General features: G+C 29.6%; 1 long non-coding RNA gene across 1 annotated transcript; it reads right to left on the bottom strand.

Annotated features, from left to right (window-relative positions):
• Nucleotides 1–941: 941 nt before the first annotated feature.
• Nucleotides 942–3644, bottom strand: LOC132644068 (uncharacterized). The gene is made up of 2 exons (XR_009583817.1): nucleotides 2650–3644; nucleotides 942–1535 (listed from the first exon to the last, which is right to left on the bottom strand). It is a non-coding gene; the product is annotated as an uncharacterized LOC132644068 (long non-coding RNA).
• Nucleotides 3645–8303: the final 4659 nt, after the last annotated feature.

Raw genomic sequence — 8303 nt, 5'->3', positions numbered from 1 at the left:
ATTGTACTTCCGACAATGATTGCAGTGACTGTTGGGTTTGCTGTCGTTGCTTCACTATTTCATGGCCAACTGATCCTAATCCTCCTTCTGGTTGTCTTCCCTAGCTAACGAGTTAGTGTACGTTATATATGCATTAGTGTTTCAATCTGTTTCTTTTATCTTTTTAATTTCTTCAATCCTTTTCTTTTTCATATTCAGTACGTGTAATAAAGAAAGTCAAGTGAAGGCTCTCAATTCAGGAATAATATATAGGCAAGTGCTGGATAGCTTATTTACTATGTTACACATGTATTCTATGTTAGGTGATGATCTTTTCTTATTCTTCATCGCATATCATTAATCATAGTAATGAATAGAACGTCATGTTAATTAATCAACATGTACAAGCTCACCTGATCCAAACTTACAGATCATTAGAAGTCCAACCTGAAAAAGGGGGTATGTTTCTTTTGAAAAAACATTAGTTAATGTTTTGTAGAAATCAATTTATTTTAAGTGACCTAAAACACTAATGTAATTGGTTAGTCTTGCTGGCTGACCACTAAGTTTTTGAACTTAATATCAAATAGCTAGCTCGTCGCATATTTTTTATACCTCAATTTTCTCTTCGAGAAGAAATTAAAACACCTAAATTACATAATTCATAACTCCCAGCCTCACCTAGGGGGTGTGTATACTTTGGTAAATATTGAATTACCATATCAAAATTAAAATTTTCAACACTTTTGGTATATTCGGCAAAACATTCGGTATTTATAGAAAAGAAAAGATCTAAATACTGAATACCACACTGAAATAATTAATTAATTATATATATATATTATCAGATAAAAAAAATAGTATATATAATATATAAAATCCGTCATACTAAAAGCTTATTGCCTCTATTATTAATTATTTAACTACATCTAGTCATATGGCATACAAATTACTCAAATATGTATGTTGTTTCCGGCCAATACTAGGCAATTTTCGTTCATTTCTAGCATGAAAGAGTTCAATAACACAAAACTACAAACCCAAAAATCCATACCAACTTCCTAGCAATGGAAGCTCAAAGATGCAGCGTGATCACCATCATAATTATCCTCTGGACATTCATCTCATCGACTATTGCATCGTTAGAAGAAAACATAGAAAATTAGGTACACCTTTCATTTACTCTAATGTCCGATAAAATGTTTGAAGAAAGTCTTAATTTGGCCGATTCATGAATGCAGTCAGCAATTTAAAACTATAAACCTTGGTTATGAGGTAACACATATATGGCCAGTATCAGAATTATTCCATGACCTAAAACAAGTTTCAATTTTTAACAACAACCAAGCTGTAATAACAACAAAGCTGCGCTAACACAGTCATTTAGCTTTCCCTGATAAGGTTGAAGACTGTCTTTCCCATATCTAAGGGCCTTTCTGAATATTCTACCTGAGGAGTGGGCAGCAGTAGCATGATTGGCTTTTGATCCAACAATGATCATCCATCAGTGTAGTCATTCTAATTGCTTCTCCTATTCTTGAACTACAACTTTTGACCTGCAGCTATATGTATGCTTATTGAGTCAATGATATTACTTTTAGAGTCATCAATATAATGTACACATCAGGCCTGAATTTGAAATTTATAGCGGCTTGACACAAATTATGAGTAAAATATCGGGGAAAAGGTCAAAACTGCCCCTAACCTAAAAGAAAAAGTTCAATAATACTATTGGCCGAAGTCATAATTCTCCATTGTATATAAGTCAAATATAATTCGAATGAAATATGATTATCAACTTAGCATGTTGTACAAGTCGAATCGAAACTTAAAAATACTAAACTATACAAAACTAATTCTTTGAGGTTGTTATACCCCATTTTAACCGGAGTCAAAATGGTTTACAACATTCGGTAATTCCGGGATTAATTAAAGTAAAGGAGTCGCCACCTAATTATTTATGGTGAATTAGGACACCTAAAGTTAATTAAAGCTATTGTCTAAAGTTAACTCCATTTAAAATCTACGAAACCAAAAGATTCTAAGTAAGGGTTCAATTAATCTAAAGGGAAGGTATTAAGCATCCTTTAAGATCTATTAAAAATGGTTAATCGTCCGGACTTAAATTAATTAATTAAGGCTAGTGTTACGGTGCAGAATATAAGTATAGATAAGAAAATTATTCATGACTAGAACAGCAGTGATAAAGTATATAATTAGTTTAATAAGTATAAAGTGAAACTAGACAATGATGAAAGGGAAAACAAACATCCTTGTTCAATTTTAAGGAAAATCGTCATTGACCATTATAAACACCTGGAGGCCTTTAACTTAAAAAAAAAAAAAAAAAGGGATTTTTGAATTCTGCTAAAGCCCAAAAATAGGTTTATTTTAACAAAGGCATATACTAGGAATATATTGACTAAGAGTTTAAGTTTTGAAGAAATTCAAGACTTCTGGACTGGTTTTGGAAGTTTATGTTATGAGGCAAAGACTTTAACTAGCTAATGACGGCTTAGTCACTAATCAATTATATAACGATTCTACCTTCAACAGTGAACACATAATTGAAAATAAAAAATAATTCACCAACACAGGTTAGCAAAAGAAGCGAAAATAGGTGACATGATCAATGGCCATCTTAGGCTTCAACAGAAGGGCAAAAATCACCTTTGTAACTCAACGTTTGAGAGACGAGAAAGAATGAGGATGTGCAGACACTCCATGCGGTAGCGGTGTCGTTGAGTTTCAAAGTGAAACTCTTCGGCTCCGGTGTTCATGCAAACCAAAGAGAAGAAAGTAAACATGAGTTAGAGAGGAACATATGATTCTCAGCAAATATTAGAATTTAGAGAAGAAAACTTACAATCTGCAAATTCGTATTAAAACAAACAATTGTAAATGTCCTGATAACTAGAATCATAAAAACCTAACTTTTGCAGACAGAAAGCTTCCTAAATAGCGTTCTAAGTTAGAAGATAAATATCTCATTCTCTGTTTAAGTAAAGATACTAAAATCAGTTTTCCTAAGTGACAAATAAAGTAAAGAGTGAACAGAGTTTGAAATTTTTGAAATACCGCGTAAAGAATTATATTCTAACGTCATACACTACTCAAACATGAGATCAAAGTCAATCACATACAATCCAAAATCATGGCTTCTAATAGAACTTATTGTCTATATTCAGATTTGAATAACCAACTGTAGTGATGTTTAAATATATCTGAACCATTTTAGCCTTAACATATAGGCAGGATTTTTAACTCTGAAGCAAAAGAAAGTTCAGATCGTATTCTCTTGTCACATACTCAACCACAAAAACAACAACATTCTACATCATTCGTAAAACACAAACTAAAATCACCGGGCCAAACAACGTCAGGGATTTAAAGAAAGATTTATATAACTTGAGATCATGATTTTTAACAGTACTTAAACACAAATATAATACATTCATGCACCAATTGCATAAGAAACTGCTTGAACACTTTGGATATGATTTCTAACTTCTAAATCATGTTTGGGTCACAACATATACAGAATATCTAAACGAATAAATTTCAAGCAAACTTTGAGCAGATGAGATTCAGTTAGTCTAATGCATCATTTCTAACTCACAAAATACATATACTCTAGAAGAAAAGAAAAAAGTTTAGATCTAACCTTTTTAGACAAGTATCTGCTTTTTTAGGCAACAAACTATTTATAAGGATGGTGGAACGGGTACACTAAATAATCATATGAAAGTTAAACATATGGATGTTTGGGGAGAGCAAATGATTTCAAATGTGGGGGTATTCAAATGACGATAAACCCACAAACCGGTAAAAAATTTAAGTATGACAAAAAAAAAACTGTGTAGAAATAGTAAAATGGTTGTTTTTGATGCTCTACCATTTTCCTTTCCTTCGGGTTTGGGGTTTGTTATTTATATTCAACGTTGTTATAATCCATCATTTGAGGGTATTCCTAGAAGTACTTGTAGAGCGGATGTTATAGATTTGTATAAAAAATATAGATTTTATTTGCGCCATGTATTTAATTCTTTAAATTGTAGTGTTTCTCTTACCGCCGATTTGGGTCTTAGTCTTAAAAACGTTAGATTTTTTTGCTATTACATGTCATTGAGTTGATGATAATTGGGTGATTCAAAAAAGAATTATAGCTTTTTTATATGATGAAGGGAAAGGTCGTCACGATGGAAAATTTTTAGCGGATTCAAATCTACTATTATGAGATTTTTTGATATTTATAGAAAAACACTTTGCAATTCTTTAGATAATGTTTCTAATAATACAAAGGAGATTGGTCTTTTAAAAAGGGAACTAAACCCTCCGCTAAAAAATATTTTTCATGTGAGATATAGTTATTACATTTTAAACTTGATTGTTAAAGATGGTCTTGGGCAAAACAGATCAAACTTATTATTATTAAAATGATTTGAACTGTTTCAAAGATCCAACATGCGTTTTTTTTTTTTTTTTGCATTAGTGTTTTGAAGATTCTATTCAAAAAGTTAGAAATGCAGTTGCGTTTCTTTTTTGTAATGCTAATAGGGAAAAACTGGGAGATTTTAAGAATTCTTGTATGGAAAATGGCCTTAGACTTAGGAAAATTCAAGTAGAAGTTGACACTAGGTGGAATTACACTTACATTATGTTACAACAAGCATATGATTATAGGATTCCCATAAAACAAGTTCACAACCATTTTAATACAAATTGTGATGATTGGTTAAATATTACTGATTGGGAAGATGTTAAGAAATGTGTTGATCTCTTACAAAATTTTTATAATGCAACTCTTGCTTTCTCTAGATAATTCTATCCCACGGTAACCGCAATGTTAGCCTACTTAGCGAAAATAGCTAGAGTTTTACAAGAGTATAAAAATAAATCCGATTATCAAGCGGCTATTTTTAATATGACCAAAAAATTTAAGAAGTATTTTTTCCATCCCAACTTTATTTATATTGGGTTCTCTTTTAAATCCTTATTTAAAAATGTCTTATACTAGAGCATTGGTTGGTCAAATTTATACTTTTTTAGAAATTGACGAGGAAGCTGTTGAACCATCTTTACAACAAGCCGAGCTCGCTATTGATGTCGAGTTTAGAAAAGTTTTTAGTCATTATTCTAATTTGGAAGAAAGTACTACACCCATTGCTCCACGCCCTACTACTTCTCAAAGTAGCAAAAAAGCTTTGTCAGGTTTGTCGCATTTAAAAGTTTTACATTAACATATAACTCCTTCTCATAATGCAAACTTTGATGAATATCACTTTTATTTGATACAGTCAAATGTGGATATCAATCAAATAGATGAATTGGACGTCTTAGCATGGTGGAAGAAATACAAGGCGAGTCATCTAATACTTTCAAGAATGACTCGAGATATCCTTACGGTTCAAATATCAATCGTGGCTTCGGAGAGTGCATTTAGACAAGGAAGACAACAAATTGGAGACCATAGACATTCATTGTCCGGATTTAGCTTGCAAGTACTAGTGTGCATTCACGATTGGATTAGATCGGAGCGACGCAACCAAAACTCAGAAGCGGTGGAAGGCGAAGAGGAAGAGATTGAAGATTTGATATCAAGTGGATTGGACCAAATGGAAGAGTTTGAAGATATCTCCATGACCAAATATGATATGGCGGATATTAGCCAAATGATTGGCACTTTTTGATTTTACTATTCTACTATTTCTTTGCAACTCATGTATTATTTGCATGTTAAAAAAAAATTACAACTTGCAAATAAATGTTATCCACGAATGAATAAAATATATAGCTCATTAGGCTTTCTTCTATTTACTTGTGTTCATATTTTTACTTATATTAAGTTAGTAATATACCTAAAATATACTAAGAATATACTTATCATATACATCTACTTAAATTAAAAACTAGAAAGTTATATACTTGAAAAATAACTAAAATATACTTATAATATAAATATACTTAATTTATAAAATAGGAATTTATAAACATAGAAAAAAATTAAGCTATAAATAACTTAAGTTATAATACGTATAACTTCAACATATATAAGTTTACTAGATGACTTATGCCCGTGCCCAACACTTCGGATTATAGTGTATCTAATGTGTATGTAGTTATCTTTGAATAATGATTTTATATATATATATTATGTTCAAAACACGATTAATATAACATTATAGTTTGTGCTCCGTATCTAAAATTTTATTATATTAATATTTGCTACATACAAAATTGGCAAATTTATTAAAAATAAAATAAAAGAGAAGAGTTGTTTAAAACAAAACCATTTTCCTCTTTTTGAAATAAAACAATAGCAATATTTAAGCATCAGTTGATACTTTCAATTTTAATTTGATTAATTTAAAAGTGTAAAATACTTATTATTTTTTATCAAATTTTGATTTGGATAATTCTAATTAAAATTATTAAATTAATTTTACATATTTAAAATGAAACAAAGTAGAAATTGATTTTCTATTTAAAAGAATGTAAATATTCTCGGTTTAGCTCATTTGACTTAATGAGATACTTTAGAAATTACATGAATATTGTTTGATTTTTTAATATGGAGTGCACTTTTTTTTTGCACATTATTAATTTGCAATATTTTTTTGCATATATATATTTGTATGTGTGTGTGTGTGTATATATATATATATATATATATATATATATATATATATATATATATATACACACACACACACATACACACACTATGTTCAAAACAGGATTAATATAATATTGTAGTTTATACTCCGTATCTAAAATTTTATCATATTAGTGTTTATTATGAATACAAAGTTTGCACCTTTTTTTTTACATTATTTATTTTTTAAATATGGGATTCATTTTTTTTTAATATTGCTTGATTTTATTAATATTGGGTTTACTTTTTTTTCTTTTATATTGCTTGATGTCGTTTAGTATGGGGTCCACCCTTTAAGGGGTGCACTTTTTTATTTGTCACGTTATTTTTGTTGCATGAGAACATTTTATTTGTCATGTTATTTTTGTCACGTTATATTGCATGAGAACATTTTATTTGTCACGTTATTTTTTACACGATTTTTAAAGGACACGTCAATTAGAATTAGAATTTCACTAATTTACCTTATTAATTATTTAATCTCCATTTAATATTATTTTTCCTTTCATGACATTAATCTCTTTTCACATTTATTAGAGTAAGGAAAAAATGAAAAAGTAATTAAATTTTATCTTATTTTAATATATAAGTATTTTAAATATGTTGTACAATAATTTCATTTGCTCCCGCTAATAGGTTGGTACTCATATGGCAATAAATTCCTCATTATTGATTTAATTGTTTGATTTTCTAAGCACTTTTTTTTTACATTGTCTTTTGTTTTTAATAAGGGATTCACTTTTTTTTTAATATTGCTTGATTTTGTTAATGCGAGATTCACTTTTTTTTCCCGCATGAGTTTGAATGTGGTGGGTTCTACTTTTTTTTTTATTACTGGTTGGTGTTTAATATGGGGTCCATAATTTTTTTTTAATATGAGTTGTTGTTTAATATATATGGTCACAATTTTTTTAATATGAGTTGTTGTTGTTTTTAATAATAAATAATATATGGGCCCACCATTTATTTAATATATATGAGTTCGGTTGGGCCCACAAACGGACGACGAAAGGGGAGCCCAACCGGCTCTTTTTTTTATTACTGGTTGGTGTTTAATATTAGGCCCAATTATTTTTTTTAATATGAGTTGTTGTTTAATATATGTGGTCACAATTTTTTTTAATATGAGTTGTTTTTTTAATAATAAATAACATATGGGCCCACCATTTTTTAAATAATAAATAATATATGGGCCCACCATTTATTTAATATATATGAGTCCGGTTGGCCCACAAACGGACGACGAAAGGGGAGCCCAACCGGCTCTTCTATGTAGTGTAAATGTAAATATAGTATACGAATAAATTAAACATATATATATATATATATATATGTGTGTGTGTGTGTGTGTGTGTGTGTGTGTGTGTGTGTGTGTTGTTAGTCAATAAATATATAAACTTTATTTATAAAATTATATAACATATGTAAATATACCTACAATATACTAATAAATACTATAATATATATACTATACAAAAAAACAAAAATAAAAAGGGGTTTTCTAAAGTTTTGGACCCGTCCGGTCCGGTTTCTAGTTTGAAACCAGTAAACCAGAACCGGTTGCCAGTTCCGAGAACTTTCTAGTTCACTCAGAAAAGAATGATCGTTGTCAATCTCAAAAATCTGATTTTCAATATCAAAATAGATGGAATAACTGTCTCCATTCCTA

Source organism: Lycium barbarum, chromosome 1, assembly GCF_019175385.1.
Source record: "Lycium barbarum isolate Lr01 chromosome 1, ASM1917538v2, whole genome shotgun sequence".
NCBI lineage: Eukaryota > Viridiplantae > Streptophyta > Magnoliopsida > Solanales > Solanaceae > Lycium > Lycium barbarum.
Note: the sequence above shows the minus strand (reverse complement) of the source record. Positions and strands in the feature narration are given on the sequence as shown.